Genomic DNA, 17471 nt, shown 5'->3' on the forward strand with positions numbered 1-17471 from the left:
TACGCAACTTCCTACCCAAACAATGTCTAACCCTAATAATACAACCATCCAATCTACTCACAAAATTGGATTGGTCACTTATCCCACTTTTCCTACCTATTGTATTGCACCACAGTCACTGCAGGAAATTTTGTTCTTGTGTTAAAGGAATTTCCTGTGTCGCTGCAGGAAATACAGCTTAGATCCAGAAAAGTGGTGACTCGGCCCAGAAGAATTGAGGAGATTATGGAGGAAGATACTCTAGAAATGCCTGAAGTTGAAACCACACCTGAACCAGTAGAACAACCTACTACAAGGCCTCAAGAACCTTCCTCATCCCATACAATCCAACCTCCTTTTCCAGAGAGGTTGGAAATGAAACTAAAACAACTTAAGTTTGATCTTGTGTCTGAACTAAGAAGTTTTTGCATTAAGATCCCATTGCTGCAATCAATTAAGAATATCCCAATCTATGCCGAAATAGTAAGGGAGCTATGTACCAAGAGACCAGGAAGACAAAATAAATAACTCTCTACAATTCAAGTAGGTGGAAATCTTGCAAGTTTAATGTCTACCGGATTTGTTACTGAAAAATATGCAGACCCTGGAATCCCTGTGGTTACCACCTTTATCAATGGACATCCTATAAAGAACACTTTAATTGATTTGGGTGCAGCCATTAATGTGATGACTACAGAGACCTTATATCGAATAGGAACCTTTGACTTATTGCCTACTCCTACCATGTTAGAGCTAGCAGACAGGTCTAAGGTAAATCTAGAGGGGGTATTAGAAGACATTGTCATCTCATTAGATTCTTGCAAGTACCCTACAGATTTTTACATTCTTCAACCCAAAACTAACTTAGGAGGGCATCCTTTGATCTTGGGGAGACCGTCGTTAGCCACGAAAGATGCTTATATAGGGTGTATGTTTGGAAACATGACCATCACTCATGGAACTGAAATAAAGCACATTAATTTGTATCCCCCTGCTCAACCTCTTTTAATATCAAAAAATACAGATTGGGTTGAAGAATAAGATCATGATAGAGAATGTACTTGACCAATTTTAACAATAGCCCAAGCTATGAGCCTTAAAGAAAATTCAGAAGAGAATTTGATAAATTGTTGTATTTCTAATCCTGATTTTTTGTATCAAGAAGAAGGGCAGTCTAGTCATAATTTAGATATCATTACTAATCTGCAGGATTTCATGAGCATAGTACAACAATTGAACTACATTCAGCCCTATTATCTGCATTTCCTGCATATTCCATGACTGAATGGTGGAGTAAGGTAGTTGAGATCTTTCCTGGAAAACCTTTGGATATTAATTATGCCTTGACCTTTGAATAGGAAAAACAGTTAATTCAAGCATTGAAAACCATTTCAGACACTTTTTCTTGGGAATACATATATGAGAGGCATTCACCCAGACACATGCATTCATCATATTTACATAGAAGAGAAAGCTAGGCCTGTGAGACAGCCACAAAGGAGGATGAACCCCGCTTTAAAGGAAATTTTGAAAGATGAATTACATATATTGTTAAATGTAGGGTTCGTATATCCTATCTCGGATAGCTAGTGGATATATCCATTGGTTATTTCCCCCAAAAATAATGGTAAATGGCGAGTGTGTGTAGATTAGAGGGAACTAAATAGGGCTACCTTGAAAGATCACTTTCCCTTGCCTTTTACAGACCAAGTGCTGGACACTTTAGCAGGAAAAAAATATTTTTCCTTCCTAGATGGGTTCAATAGGTACAATTAGATTAGGATAGCTACAGAAGACCAAGAAAAGACTAGATTCACATGTCCCTGGGGTACCTATGCATATAGGATATTACCATTTTCTCTATGTAATGCACCAGCCACATTCTAGCGGGTGGTCCTTGGTATTTTCTCTGATATTTTTCATGATTGCGTAGAGGTTTTTATGGATGACTTTACAATTATGGGTGATACTTTTGAAGAGGTTTTACATAATCCTGAGAAAGTTTTTCAAAGATGTAGAGAAACTAATATTTCATTAACTAATGAAAAATGTTTTATGATTATGAATAAAGGTATTGTTTTGGGTCATCATGTTTCTGTTGCAGGAATTAAAGTTGATCCAGCAAATATTAAAGTTATTGCAAAGCTTCCCCCACCAACCAATCAAATGGGAGTCTGAAGTTTCCTTCGACATCTAGTCTACTATAGAAGGTTTCTTGAAAATTTTACAAAGGTAGCCTCTCCATTATTTAAATTATTGACTAATGAATCCGAATTTCATTGGAATGATGAGTGTCAAGCTACATTTGATACACTCAAGGAAAATCTTTCTTCAACACCAGTCTTGAGAGGCCCCGATTGGAAATTTCCCTTTCATATTTCCACTGATGCCTTTGATTCAGCCATAGGAGCAGTACTAGGTCAAAAGGAGGATCCTGTAACCCATGCTATTTATTATGTTAGTAAAAATTTAACTGCTGCAGAACTAAATTACACGGTAACTGAAAAAGAATTCCTTGTTGTAATTTACGCTATTAATAAGTTTAGACATTACATCATGGGCTATGAAGTTTTTGTACACACCGATCACTCTGCCATTCGATATCTCATGAATAAACCATTTACTAATGGCAGGATTACTAGGTGGCTTTTGTTGCTGCAGGAATTTGATATCACAGTATTGGATAGGCCAAGAAAGAAAAATCAGGTAGTTGATTTCTTATCTAGACTCAACCATGCAGGTGAGGATGTTCCTGTTAATGATAGCTTTCCTGATGATTTTTTTTTGCTATTTCTGTTAAAACACCTTGGTTTGCAGACATGGCCAATTACCTTGCTACAAGAAAGTTTCCCCGTTACTTTTCATCTAATTAGAAAAAGAGAATTATTAGGAAAATTGTTGATTACTCTTGGATTAGGGGAGATCTTTTCTTCACTGGACCTGATTTGATTATCCACAGGTGTGTCAGGGAAGATGATATCTATGACATTTTGAGAGTGTGTGACAATGAACTATGTGGAGGACACTTTGCAGACAAACAGACAACTTACAACATCATTCACTTAGGTTACTATTGGCCAGGTCTTTTTAAAGATGCAAGAGAATATGTCTGGAAGTGTGACAACTTCCAGAGAATGGGGCAGCCTGTACAATCAGTCAAGATGCCTTTGCAACCACACGTTCTCATATAACCCTTTGAGAGGTGGGCTCTTGATTTTGTAGGTCCCATAAACTCTATGTCCGAAGGTAAGAAGTATATTTTAGTTTGTACTGATTTTGTTACGAAGTGGGTGGAGGCAAGAGAATTGCCTAGAGAAACAGAGAAATCAATGGCAGCTTTTATTTTCTCTTATATTTTTGTAAGATTTGGGGTACCTAGGGAGATAGTCACTGATCACGGTACTCAATTTGTGTCAAATCTTATGCAAGGATTTGTGTGGAAATATCAGATTACTCATCAGAAGTCCACCACTTATCATCCATAGGTCAATGGGTAGGTGGAATCAACAAATAAGGTATTGGAGACAATCCTTCCCAAGAAAGTGCAATTACATAAGAAGGATTGGTATGACTGACTTCCGGAAGCATTGTGGGCCTACAAGATCACATGGAGAAATACCATTGGTTTTTCTCCATATGAATTGGTGTATGGAAAGCAAGTTTTATTGCCCATTTAATTTCAGATCAGGACTTTTAAGATGGAAAGAAATTTGGTTATAGGCCATGATGAAGCTCAACGACAAAGAATCTTGCATCTCAATGAGTTGGATGAGATTAGGCAAGATTATTTTTAGCATACTGACTTGATTCAACAACAACAGGCTAAATGGCATGATAGATACATTAAAAACAAGCAGTTCAAAAAGGGAGATTGGGCATTGTTTTATGATTCAAAATTTAATAACTTTAAAGGGAAATTTGACACACATTGGCTGGGCCCATATGAAATTGAGAAAGTTTTTGATAATGGATCTGTTCAAGTTAAAACCATTGATGATGGGAATTTTACCTTCTTGGTGAATGGGCACAAACTCAAGTTATATCAAAAACCCCAATCCAAGGAGGAATTTGTGGAAGAAATTGTGAAGAAAAGAGAGATGGATATGTTGAAAGAAGGATTCATTCCTTCCACTATCTCTTCCTGATTTTCTACTGACACAATGAACTCAATTTGTTCCTCCTCATTCTCAGTAAAACGTGAGAGGAATGTCTATTGGGTACAATTTTATTCCCTTTTCCGGGTCCAATGGACTAGTTACGGAAAAGGAGCCCCCTGGAGTATTCTTTTCCAAGTATTTCAGACTCTCTAAAATTGAAATCTGGCAAGCATGGACTACCCTGGGCTCATTAAAATTGCAGGTCAGTAGGTCCTTTAGGATCCTCTCAATGAATTTTGTTTTCAATTAATCTTGGATTACTCGTGTTGGACTGATGTGGGATTTCTTTAGGTCCTCCTTCCAACAATCTTGGCTCATCGACATCAACAACTTATATGGGTGCAAGATCAGAGTCTTATGATGCCTTGAAGCTTGTATGCCCTAATGACAGGATATCTCACTAACAGCAATGGGGAATCACCATGGCTCCTTGACTGTTGGATCCTATAGGGGGGTTCGACAACATCTCATTAATTCACACCCAATAGGATGCTTCAGAGTACCTTGGTCCTCACTCTCATCAAAGGTGATGGGCCTCACATTGGTTAAAAATTGAACTCAATGGCTAGTAATCCAATGAGGTCATTGCACATTCGACATCAACACCTTTATTCATGTGAAATGAACTGTACACAAGTGAGGAAGAAGTGTTGTTTGATGGTTTGATTTCCTGTAGAAGCTCCACAAGTCATGGTCTGATTTCCTGCAAAAGGCTCAACAGTCACGGTTCCATTTCCTGCTGCAACACCCTGATTTTCTGAAAAACAAAAGCCATAGATAGAACATTAGCTTAAATTATTTAAAGTACTGAAAAATTTTAATTACTGGTCGAGGTCATGAATTATGAGGTCATACATCTGATTTAACTATTAAGTGGGTTATCATTTCAAGGATAAGTACACATCATCCAAGGACTAGACCGTTGGAATGTAATCTCGATAAAGTACAATTGGCGACAAGACACTTGATATAAGAGGTAATTGATGCTTTAATTTTTAAACATTTGTATGATTTTTAGTTATGGTTACCCTTGCGGCAGAATGCAGTCGTAAACCGTTACATCATAACTCCAGCTCCATGCTTGATTGCCATGATTCTGACATGACCAGTGGACATACTCTCCATATCTTTCTACATGTTGGATCATGATGATAATCATGATCACGACCTGTCTCTCGAAATCTCCATGCTTTTTGATAATTTTCCATATTAAGCCCTCCCTTGTCACGTGAATCCTTTGCAAAATATTAACACAATATTTTCGTAGAGTGCATGCGTCTTGTCTTCCCGTTCCTCACCATGTCAAATATGCATGCCCCCATCCACTTCGAGCCACAAGGCCCTGAACTGCTGGAAGCCAACCCTTGTAGTAAGGCGAGACCAGAAACAACAGGGTGACTGCCATTTTTCTAAAGATTTAGTGGCCACAATTCGGAGGTAAAAAAGTCTTTCACCATGAATCTGAGTGGCGACAAAGCTCAAGTTGGGGATGTCCAGTTCAGGTTGATCGAGGATTTCATGGCATGGGCATGTGGAATTCCACAACAGGGAGAGTGCCAGTTTAAAAATCAACATTTCAACAAGGGTTTGTGCATGTCCTTTCTCTAGAAAGAGCATTCAGACCCTGACTGGAGGAAAGGGATTTCACAGGACTTCTTGAAAAGTAAGTATGGACACCTATTATTTTTCCCGCAGAAATATATAATGTGTGAAGGTCGCTTTGGGCTCGCATTCTTGTTTCACATTTGGCTCCTCACCCATTTTCATGACAAGCCATTAAATTTTCCATATTATTTGAGAATGTCTCTTATGAATATGTCGACAACTGCCAAGGAGAGGGGGGCCAATTTAGATGAAAACCTCTATCACCATGGGTTGGTGAAAATCATCATGGTAGAGGTTTTGAAGGACAAGAATTGGACATGGGAGGAGTTCCTGGACGAGAATTACTTTACAGAGAATGAAGACTCTGATTCTTCAGAGTCCATGGAGGAAATTCCAGCAGGAAAAATGAATAAAAAGTCATGGACACGTGGGCTACAGATAAAGGAAAAAGAGGAAGATAAAGACTCTGACCCTTCTGAGTCTACAAAGGAAAAACCAATAGAAAAATCGAAGAAGAAGCCATGGAATCGTGGGCCATTGGTAAAGATGGAAGGAAAAGATGACCTTGATTCCTTGGAGCCCACTGAGAAGAAGCCTATAGAAAAACTAAAGAAGAAGAAGCCTCGGACCCTTGGGCTACAGATGAGGGAAGAAGAAAAGGACGAAGAAGTGGTGGTGACAGGGGAGATTATGGGAGAAAAGCCTAAGTCGAAGAATGGCACTTCCACCTTTGCTAAGAGATTTACCAGGACCCAGGCTATATAGCTGGCTATAAAGGATAATGCAAAAGCAAAGGTGTTTCCCAAGACACCTGACAAAAAGAAGGAGAAACATCATGGTCCACCCAAAGGTAAGGAGAAGATAGATTCAACTAAGTTCATCAGCGAAGAAGAAACGTCCTTCCAGGATTCCTCGCTGCATTAAAGCGGGAATGACACAACAGGAAAACAACAAGAAAAGGAGGACCTTGGTTCGCCTCAATCCCTCCAACGACATCACGAAGGGGAAGTAACTCCCCAGAATAAGCGGTCTCTACAGGAATTGGACGAAATCATCACTAATATAACTGTTTCGGAACAAGCTTTGAGAAAGGAAAATGAGACTCTAAAAGAGAACAACCAACGTATACAAAAGTAACATGAGGGTTGGGTTCAGAGAGCAACCTGAATTATGAAAAAGAAGCAGGCTCGAATTAATCATCTCAAAAAGAATAATGAATTATACAATGGTCAAATTCCTATAGAATCCAGTGGTAACCAGTTGGACCAGTTGGCAGAGGTAGCAGATGAGTTGGCTGCAGTAGCTACAACTCAGGACAAAGAATGATTTCCTTTTTCTTTTTCTTTTTGCTTTTGCGGAAGGTGCAACATTTTTTCTTGCATAAGGGGCATGCAATAAGCTAGGTGTGGAGGATATGTTGGGGCTTGGTTTTGCCCAATTTTGATACCCTTTCTCGACTTTATTGTTGAGTCGTGCAATAGGTATGTATTTACTCTTGATTATTATCCTTTTCCTCCTTTCTTATCCATATTGTGCCATGATATAATAAAAAATTGATAGGATTTTGATAAGGAATGAATAAAACTTCTCTTGATATGATTTGACCGACCAAACTAACTCTCATTACTTTTTATGTAGAAAAACAATAGAACGAACAACTGTTGTTCCCAAGTCGGAACAACAAAAGCTAATCGATGAAAATGAGACGCGTCGGGCGTGGTCGAACCAAGGAACAAGTTAAGGAGATCAGTGCGAGATAGAAGAATTGTATGAAGATAGCATTTAGTTGTGAATCCCTTAGGATCTCCTGATCCCGAGGGATCACATTTATATTTTCCTTTTGACTATAAAAGAGAAGACTGAAGAGGGATATCTCGTCTTTTACTTGGATTGTAATTTTACAGAAGATCCTAAGGGATCTCTCGTCTTTTACAGAAGTTTGATTCTAAGAAACAAAATCGTGTTGGAATGATAAGTGACTTTGATGATTAATATACAACTTGCGTTGCTGTTCATTCGTATATTCTGAAATCGTTAAGCAGTGTTCGCTGGTGGCTAGGGCCTGGTCTCTGGTGGAACTTACTGTTGTTCCCTGTTTTATGCATTTTTCGTTTCCTGCAAGTTATTCTGCTTTATAACTTTTCAGTTGATGTATTTTCATTGAATCAGATTTCTGGTATTCATTTCATTAATGTGTAGTCATAGTTGGTTTTATTTAATTCATGTCATGGATTGAATTGTTTATAGGTTAAAGAATCATTTCCGGTTAATTGCAGAATAGAGCGTGATTGATTAAATGCTTTCCTTTACCCAATAGTTTAAGTATATCTGAAAGAGCTTAGTTAATACTACAGTGCTCTTGGTTGATTGTCATTTGAATTTGGTTGATTAAGATTGAATTGCGATATTGTTGCAATAGATTCATGATGCTTAGATGAGTTATTTCCTTTAGAGTTACAAGCTTGAGATTTATGATTGCAACCATTTACTCTTGTATTGAATTTCATAGCTTAGTTTAAATCATTACTCTCTGGATTAATAGCTTGCACATATTGTGTACACTCTTGGAATAAAAATACTTACCCAGGTTGATAATTAATGTGAGGCAATTAGGAGTTTTAAAAGACACCTTTTAGCACCCAACATTTTGGCACCGCTGACAATTCCTCTATCTCAACCTACTTTACCAGCACATTATACGTTGCAGCAGAATCCTCAATCTAATATATGGCCACAACTCCCAGCCCAACCCAACCCAAATCCCAACAACAGATCGATCCAGTCAGTGCAAATCATTGAATTTCTGGACCCTGAAGCAGAGTTGAGAGAGTGTAATGAGCTCAAGTTAAAATCTGGATGCATAATCGCTCTAGAAAAGGATAAAAACCTGCAATCTGAACAACCACACCCAAAAAAGCCTTTGACTATAAACAATCGATAAGGGGAAGATACAGTCAGGCCGGAAACTCCCGAACAGATCATAACTAATTCTCCACCACTCCCAGAAAGACTGATGATACCATGCCCAATTGAACATCCCGACTTTGATCTTCTGGGTGAACTAAAGAATATCTGTATAAAAAACCCCTCGTCTAGGCTATTCAAGACATTTCAATATATGCCAAAACTATTAAATAATGTGTATAAACAAGTTTGTGAGGCAAACAAAAATAACCCCAACTGTCCATGTTGTCAACACTTTGTTTGATTTATTACTAGGCAAAGAGACACCTGTAAAATATGAAGACCTGGGAAACCCCATTGTCACAGTACAGATAAATGGCCGCTCTTTTCCCAATGCTTTAGTTGATTTAGGGGCAACCATTAACATTCTCACAACAACAACTTGCAAAATACTTGGCATCATAGACTTGGAACCAAAAACTACCTTGCTGGAACTTGTTGACTGCTCAGTCATTAGGCCAGAAGGAACATTATCAGATGTGATGGTTTCTGTGGACACTTGGGAATATCTAGCAGATTTTTTGATATTAACCCTAGCAACTGGCTAGATGGATAGCCTTTAATTTTAGGAAGGCCTTGGTTAGCAACCCTTGATGCTTATATCAGCTACTGGACAGGCAATATGACCATAACCAGAGGGAATGATGTGAAGAATCTAGCCTTATACCCTCCTGCTCAACCAAGCCTAACCATTGTAAAAACTAGGAAGAAACCTGTAACATATTTAACATAAAATATTTGGTCACCATTGACTGTGGTAGATGCCCTTGAATTTAAAAACCAAACAGAAGATGATGTCATTAATACCTTTATCAATCATCCTGCTACAATATCTAGTTTGAAATGTCACATGATTAAAGCAGTCCTTGAAAATGAAATTGAAGAAGATTCCCTGAGAGATATCAATGACCAACCAATACCAACAACAACTGTCTATAATAGCAAACCTATTGAAATCGAGCTAGGGAAGATCCTGAATATTAACAGTAATCTGAGTGATGACCAGCAACAGAAACTTATTCAAGTCCTTAGGAAATATAAAGGATCTTTTGCTTGGGATTACCCAGACATGAAAGGGATTGACCCTCAGCTATGTATGCACCACATTTACACTGAAAAATATGAAAGACCCATTCGACAACCTCATTGTAGATTAAATCCTAACCTAAAGGATATTGTTAAAGAAGAACTTCAAAAACTATTATATGTGAATTTTGTCTATCCTATATCTGACACCGAATTGGTTTCTCCATTAGTAGTGGTCCCTAAAATGAATGGGAAGTGGCGGATATGTTTTTACTATAGAGAACTCAACAAAGCAACGCAAAAATACCATTTTCCCCTTCCATTCATCGACAAGGTCCTAAACATGATGGAAGGGAAGAAATTCTTCTCTTTCCTGGATGGCTTTAGTGGATACAACCAAATTCAGATTGCCCCTTGAAGACTAGGATAAAACTACTTTTACCTGCCCGTGGGGAACATTTGCTTATAGGGTATTACCTTTTGGATTGTGCAACACACTTGCCACATTCCAAAGAGCCATACTCAATATTTTTGCAGACTTGATAAATGAAGGATTGGAGGTATACATGGACGATTTCACACCCTATGGAGATGACTTTGAACAGGAATTACAGACATTGGAGAAAGTCCTGGAATGGTGTATCACAACTAGGCTATGCTTAAGCCATGAGAAGTGCCATATGATGATGACAGAGGGCCTGATCCTGGGTCATTTCATTTCAGCAACTGGAATTCAGGTAGATCTAGCAAAAATATAGGTAATCCTCTTATTATCTACTCCCAGCACTCAAACAGAGGTACGTAGTTTTCTGGGATTTGCAGGATATTACCGTAGATTTATAAATAACTTCTCACAGATTGCTGCACCATTATATGCCTTAACAGGAAATGTTGATTTTATATGGACTGAAAAATGTGACATTGCCTTTACAAAGTTGAAATGACTACTGTCAACAACACCAGTATTACGAGGGCCGAATTGTGATATACCATTCCAGATTTCATCAGACACGTCAGATTCCGCTGTTGGGGCAGTTCTTGGCCAAGAAGACGCCAAGAATCCCTATGCTATATATTACATTAGAAAAAATTTAAATCCTGCTGAGTTGAACTACACAATAACAAAGAAAGAGTTTTTAGCTGTTATTTATGATATTAACAAATTTAGACGCTATATAACTGGATACCCTATAGTTCTATATACTGATCACTCTGCTATCAAATATTTAGCTAATAAACCCATCACGAATGGAAGAGTGACACGTTGGTTACTACTTTTGCAGGAATTTGACATAATTATAAAGGATCGACCGAGGAGGGAAAACCTTCTGGCAGATTTCCTCTCCCGAGTACCAAGAATAGACGATGCGATGGCACTAGAAGACCAGTTCTCGGATGAAAACCTGTTTGTTGTGGCTGTAAAAAAACCATGGTATGCAGATGTGGCAAATTATTTAGCAATAGAAAAACTTCCCAAACATCTGACACCCAGAGAAAGGAAATTAATAGTGCAGCACGACACTCATTTATCCTGGATCGGAGGATGCCTTTTTCACACAGGGGCCGATATTCACAACCGTAGGTGTATTAGGGAAGATGAAATTTATGATATCTTAAAAGCCTACCACGATGAACTTTGTGGTGGACATTTTGTAGACCGCAGAACTAGACATAAAATTTTGCAAATGGGCTACTACTAGCCCACAATTTTTAAGGATGCTAAGAAAGTTGTCCAGGCATGCGCTAGTTGCCAAAGGAGGGGATGCCCTGGCCAATCTGATGAGATGCCCCTGCATCCACAGCTGGTGATAGAACCCTTTGAGCGATGGGCGTTAGATTTTGTCGGGCCGATCAACCCACTGTCCAATCAGAAATCATATATATTGGTTAAAATAAAATACATGACTAAATGGGTGGAGGTAGTAGCATTACCAAGAGCGACAGAGGAAACAGTGATTAATTTTCTTTTAGAATTTTTTTTTCGATATGGCTTACCCAGAGAAGTAATTACTGATGGGGGGCCACAATTTGTAGGCCACAAGATTGTTGCTATAGTGAAGAATCATCACATTATTCACAAAATTACCTCTCCGTATCACCCGCAGGCGAACGAGAAGGTGGAGAGTACCAACAAAGTAATTGAAGCTATTCTAATGAAGACAGTCTCATTGCACAGATGGGACTGGGTGACTTGACTGCCAGAGGCCTTGTGGGCATATCACACGACTTGGAGGAACACAACTGGATACTCTCCATATCAGTTGGTATTTGGTAAGGAACCCATTTTCCCCATAGAATTTGAGATACAGACACTAAGGATAGCCCAGGAAGTGGGACTGGATTTAACTGAAGCCCATATTAATAGACTACAACAAATAAATGAATTAGATGAAATTTGGCTATTGGCTCTACAACATACTGCACTCATTCAACAACAAAGAGCCAAGTGGCACGATTCCCTGATTAAGAAGAAGACATTTCATGAGGGCGACTGGGCTCTTCTTTACGATTCTAGGTTTCAAGACTTCCCTGGTAAACTGCAGACTAGATGGTTAGGCCCCTATGAAATAAAGGAAGTACATGACAATGGAACTCTTACATTGGCCACCATTGATGGGTCTAGTTTTTCCTTCAAAGCAAATGGGCATCAAGTACACCTCTACCAAAAACCACTCACAAGAGAATCCTTTTACCAATAGATACGCGAAGACTCCACCATGCAAATCTTAGTTGCAGAAGGAAATCCTTCGACAGCTTCATTATTGTAAAAAGTTATTCCTTTTTGTAAAAACTGTAAATATGATTTCTGATATGATTTTCTGCGTTTTTTTTATTTTTGTTGTTCCCACTTCAGAACAACACTTTTGATTTTTGTTGTTCCCACTTCAGAACAACATGTTTGATTTTTGTTGTTCCCACTTCGGAACAACACTTTTTATTTTTGTTGTTCCCACTTCGGAATAACACGTTTGATTTTTGTTGTTCCCACTTCGGAACAGCACGTTTGATTTCTATTGTTTCCACTTCGGAATAACACGTTTGATTTTTGCTATTCCCACTTCGGAACAACACTTTTGATTTTTGTTGCTCCCACTTTGGAACAACGCGTTTTATTTTTGTTGTTCCCACTTCGAAACAACACTTTTGTTTTTGTTGTTCCCACTTCAAAACATCACTGTTGTTTTTGTTGTTCCCACTTCAGAACAACATTTTTGTTTTTGTTGTTCCCACTTCGGAACAACACTTTTGTTTTTGCTGTTCCCACTTCAGAACAACACTTTTGTTTTTGTTGTTCCCACTTCGGAACAACACTTTTGTTTTTGTTGTTCCCACTTCGGAATAACACTTTTGTTTTTTTTGTTCCCACTTCGGAACAACACTTTTGTTTTTGTTGTTCCCACTTCGAAACAACACTTTTGTTTTTGTTGTTCCCACTTTGGAACAACACTTTTTGTTGTTTATTGTTCAAATACTACCTTTTTTTTAGAATTTGTTGTTGTTCCTTCTTTGGACCAACATTTTTTCTTCTTAAAGTCATGTTTTTTTAAACAGTGTCCTTTTTCCTTGCATTTTTGTAATGTTGAACAACACTCCAGGACTATTCCTAGCTAATCTCAGCCCCATTTTTCTGATTCCCTTTCATGGCATGAAGTACAATACTTTTATAAGGATGAGAATTATGGATTCTATTAAAGCAGGTGAATATCCTTAACGTTATGATCTTTAACAAGACAACTTCTTGATGATATATTTCTTAAAAAGAATGGGGAAGGACACAATTATTTATATATTACTTTACTGTATTGATTTCTGTTGTATATAATATCGATTGATCATCTTTACCATGTTGGTTCCACCCCTCCTAGTTATAATCCTCTCTGTTTATTATAAGTGAGATTATGGGTATATTTTTTTCTATTGATATGTTCAACTTCTTCCACCATCCCTGCTCTTAAGGAGTACTGAGCCTCCCTCTATTTATTATAAAAATGTGTAATAACAACAAATTTTTCCTATAGATAGAGGATAGGGGGTCTCATTAAGAGCCAACCTACCATGTTCATAAGGATGTAGCAATGTGACATTCCCACTATGGCCACCACACCAGGGTTATGATCCAAAGGATGGCTAAAATATCCTTGGAACAGGAGGTCTCATCATGAGCCGACCTGATCACTTTTGCTACTTCCCAGTGAATGGCAGTGTGGTAATCTGGTTACCATGCCAGCACACTGATCTCTTCTATAGAAACAACAATGGAATTCTCCAACTATAAATTGAGGATCATGGCTCATATGGGTTAAAAATAAAATTTGTCGAGGCTATGAACGCCTGCTAGAAACAAAAGCTATGCTTATGGTATTGAAGTTCCATTTTCAACATCAATAATTATTATAATACCCTCTTCTTACTTTTCCTTTTATCAGAAGAATTATTTCCTTAATTTCTCCCTACCTTGAACCTTTATGCACGAGTTAATGTTTTTTAATCAATCATATCATTTGCAGCCGAAATATCATCAACTAAGCATCTTCTTGCATATTTTCGTCCTCTTTCCTCACCGCATAACCTATCATCAACCAAAGCATCTTGTATCTTATCAATAATCATCATTACACACCTCGGTTTCATAATATCCATACCTTTTATAGTCCTCTCATTATATAAGTACTTTGTCCCATATTAGTGTCGTATCTTTCACCCTTGTACATTTCCGTCAGAACAGCATTCACCTGTCCATTCGGTCTTAGGCGACCTCTCCTCATGGAGGGAGGGGACCTTCATCACACTCGTGTGTGCAGTATAACTGTTTTATTGGATTTCATAGGTCAATATGGTACTCTATGATCATGCGGCATGTGGCAAGATAATAGTCCTTGAATTAATGAATTTTCATAGAAATATTGTTTAAAATTGGAAAACTTATCTGTTACAACTTACTTGCTGTTCTATCTATCTATTGATGTCTGTTGCTGTGTTTTCTCCACTGCACTAATCCTTTGCAATAGTAGGAAGAACTCAAGCATTATGGGTGGTAAGTCAGTGCGTTGAGAACCTCTAGTGCTGGAAATCTCCGACAGAGCCAAAGAAATTCTATTCCACGCTCGGTGGATACCATACTTCACAAGATTTCAACCCCCTAGTGAGGAAATCGCTATTGAATTCCTACAGCATCTGTAGAATGGGAAATCCTTGGTGAGAGGTAGAAGAATTAGAGTATCAGACGTTGTAATAACTGAAGTATCTAGGCTACCGACAGAAGGGACTACATTTCCAAAGAAACACATAATGTTACAAGATGCAGTGGACATTTTTAGAGATGCAAGTGAGGAATTAATCAATAAAGGCAAGGGCATACAACCATCTTCTCTGGCAGAACCATGGCGTGAGTTGGAAAATATTTTCCAGAGGTACATTACCTGTGATGGACGACGAGACACGGTAAGACCACGACAACTCAAACTTTTAGTTGTTTTGAAACAAAAGATCAATGTTAATCTGCCATATTTCTTGAATTTATTGTTCCATGATACCACCGATAGAATAAGACGGGCTAGGCACATGGAAACCATAGTTAGCCACCATGGATTGATAAGAATGATTGTTACCCACAACCTCATTCAACATAACTTGACTTGAGATGGTCTCATAGCGCCCCTGGAGATTATCCAAAACCCTGTAATTCAAAGTCCTGAAATTTTGGCAATAAGCCAACAGGGCCCTGTTCCGAAAAGGAAAAGGTCTACCCTCTCAAACATTGAACCCCACAAGCGCAAGTGGTCTGCAAGGTTATATCTAGTCTAGAGAATGTCTGTAGATAGCGTTGAAAAACCTGTAGAACCATCCAGACCAATTAGTATACAGGACTCTGAGTCGGAACCAGAGGAAGAACTTGAACAAGGGGAAGGATGTCATTCAGAATCAAAACCTGGGGAAGAGGCCAATTTAGGAAAAGAACCCGAGGAAGAGGATAGACCAGACTCAGAAAAAGAAAGGGCACAACACCTTGATGATGAACTAGAAAATGAAGAAGAACTGCCTCAAGCATTAACCATGAGTCCCCAAAATGATATTCTATAGGATTTTGAGACATGGATGGCTCAAGTCCTAGAAAATCTTAATACATACATGCAGCCTGGAGGATCACTTGATCCTAACTTAATGGAAGCTCAATCCCTAGAAGATTCTGGGCATACAGAAATTCTACCCTCCGACTAGGAAAAGGAAGCAGACACAAAAGCTATTCATGAATAAGACAACCAGTCTGGTGACACAGTTCTATTGGAACACAACCATGATAAACAACAGGGATATTTAGATGCAGAAGCTATTGACAAGCCTGTTGGTGTAAAAGATGCTCCTCGAAAGAGGCGAGTAGATAGAGAAAAACTAAATAAGTTGAGACACAAATACTAAAAACTTCAAAAGACTATCAAAAGGATACGCAGGAAGCTTAAGAGAATTGCAAATGACAAAGCCTATAACATTACTCCTGAGGTAGTCTTCATGGCTACGCAAACAGAAATATGTAAGGGTAGGTAAAAAAAAAACCCAAACCAAACTCATTCCTACTCGGACAATAGCCACCCAGAAAAATTTTCATGTAGACTTAGTGGATGCAACCATTCAGATGGAGGGTTGGTCCTCCCACAAAAAGGAAGTACAAAACGAGGAAATATCCTCTTGTAGCACAGGCACTCAGGAAAAATAACAAGCAAAGGATATCCTGTTAAGCAAAGACCCTATTCTCCTAAAGCTACAAGAAGAACTGATGCAAGCCCAACTTTCTCTAGAGCGATGTGAATAAGAGACAATCCCTCTATAAAAATATCAAGAATTGCAGAAACAATTTAGGGAATTAACCATAACTGAAAATGGGACTTTTGACAGATTTAGACAAGAAGAAGAAAAGCTGAAGAAGGTAAAGACCAAGCTGGACAGAGCCAGGAATCAGATAGACACCATTTGCTTGCTATATTCAAATGTCTTGACATGTAGGTCTCCGACCACAAATTATGCCTTGTTCTTATTAGAATGGTACTTATTGTTAAAGGTTAAAGCCATAAGAGCTGGCAAGCCAATCGAGTTAAAGGAAAATGAAGATTTTATAAGTTACTGCAAGGAATATGGGGCAAAAGTCCAAAGGATTTTTTACAAATTTTATCTGAATAATTTCATATTAGAAGGAGAAGTTGATAAGAACCCTAGCCCTTTTGTTGGAGATATTCAATTCCAGGCTTTTATCTCTTTTGCAGTTAATCAACTTAAGTGGTTTAAGGCATATAATTCATTCCAAAGATAGGAACATGGGTTGGATCTCTAGGTAAGAAGTGAGCCTACTCACCCTTTGCAACTATTTGCTAGACATAAAAGGCTGATGACACAAGAAGGCGTGATTCAAATTTTAGGGCCCATACATAAGGAAATTGTACAGAAAGGAACAACATATTTCCTCTCTATCCAAGAAAGGTCCCTGACTGCATCCAAAATGAGATGGACAGTCTCAACTAATAGTGTTAAGGAAAGAGAACCATTTAATTATGGGAACTTCAAAGCTGCTGTAAGTCGGTTAATCACATATAACAATTTTATTTTGACGGAAGGGCCTTACTAGTTGGGATGTCGATTTAGATGTCTGATTATTTGGTATCCTCCTGAAGGGTATCAGTTTGACTATGAGTTACCTAAAGGACACGAACAGATAGCCTTTGCAAATTTGGCACAAAATCACGGTTTCAG

The sequence above is a fragment of the Pinus tabuliformis genome, chromosome J, assembly GCF_031772625.1.
Source record: "Pinus tabuliformis cultivar Carrire ecotype Pingquan chromosome J, CPIR1, whole genome shotgun sequence".
Taxonomy (NCBI): domain Eukaryota; kingdom Viridiplantae; phylum Streptophyta; class Pinopsida; order Pinales; family Pinaceae; genus Pinus; species Pinus tabuliformis.